This window comes from Protobothrops mucrosquamatus, unplaced genomic scaffold, assembly GCF_001527695.2.
Source record: "Protobothrops mucrosquamatus isolate PMUCROS unplaced genomic scaffold, P.Mucros_1.0 scaffold387, whole genome shotgun sequence".
NCBI lineage: Eukaryota > Metazoa > Chordata > Lepidosauria > Squamata > Viperidae > Protobothrops > Protobothrops mucrosquamatus.
The window spans coordinates 353,410-354,701 of NW_015386719.1; the positions used below are offsets into that span (position 1 = coordinate 353,410).

At 55.4% G+C, this 1,292-nt stretch overlaps 1 protein-coding gene across 1 annotated transcript in view; it reads left to right on the plus strand.

The window, feature by feature from the left end:
• Positions 1-1,292, plus strand: part of MGA (MAX dimerization protein MGA) — a 61,771-nt gene that overhangs the window by 12,183 nt on the left and 48,296 nt on the right. The window lies entirely within an intron of this gene.

The following is a 1,292-nucleotide window of genomic DNA, read 5'->3' on the forward strand; positions in this document are numbered from 1 at the left end:
CATTATGTAATCTACAAGAAATTCAAAATGCAGTCCCTCCAGTCCATCCTGGGGGGCATCAGACAGGGCGACTTCCTGGCGTCGATAGACCTCACGGAAGCGTACCTGCACATCCCAATCCTATTGGCTCACCGTCGATTCCTACGCTTCTGCTACATGGGCAAACACTACCAGTACAGGGCTCTCCCGTTTGGCCTCTTGTCAGCACCCAGGGTGTTCACGAAGGTACTGGCAGTGGTAGCGGCTCAACTAAGAAAAATTCCAATAAGAGTCCAATGTTACCTGGACGACATCCTCATCCAGGCAACGTCGTTCCAGGCAGCCCAAGCAGACGTGCACACCACCATTTGCACCCTTCAACAACATGGTTTCTCGATAAACCTCGAAAAAAGTCACACAGTTCCCTCGTCCAGGCTGCAGCACCTGGGAGCCATTATCGACACATCAGATTGCATGGTCTATCTCTCCCAGGAGCGCACGGTCAGCATAATGGAACTGGCTCGACAGGTATTCCGACGGCGCACGGTTCCTCTGGTAACACTTTCCCAGTTGCTAGGCAAGATGGTCTCCTGCATAGCCATCGTTCCCTGGGCCAAACTACACCTGCGGGACCTACAGTGGTTTCTCCTCCCCTTCCAACGTCGAAATGCCAGCGCTTCTTGTCGACTGGTCAGGGTTCCGTTAACCATTCGCAGGGCTCTCCGCTGGTGGTGCTCTCGAGCAGTGACCAAGGGGTCGCTATTCAAAGAACCGGAACGAGTCACCATCACGACGGATGCCAGTCTCTACGGCTGGGGCGCTCACCTGAATTCTCAGCTCAGGGACGGTGGTCCACCGCGGATCTGCAGAAAAGCATCAACTGGTTGGAACTCAGAGCGATACATCTAGCTCTGCTACACTTCAAACGCTCGATCAAGGGCCGTCACGTTCTAGTCCGCACGGACAACGTAGCGGCCAAGGCGCATGTCAACCGTCAGGGAGGCACACGGTCCAGGTCCCTGATGATGGAGGCGAGAAGGATGTTCACCTGGGTGGAATCCAACTTGGGATCACTCAGAGCAGAACACATATCGGGGGTCGACAACCGACAGGTGGACTTTTTGAGTCGTGCCACGGTGGACCCTTCGGAGTGGGGGCTACACCCGAACCTGTTCTCATCCATCACCCACAGGTTCGGCCAACCAGTCCTCGATCTATTCGCCTCGCAGGACAATGCCCAGCTTCCCAGATTTTACTCCCGCTACTTCCACCCCGGGGCAGAAGGGACGGATGCTCTACGAGTTCCATGGCCA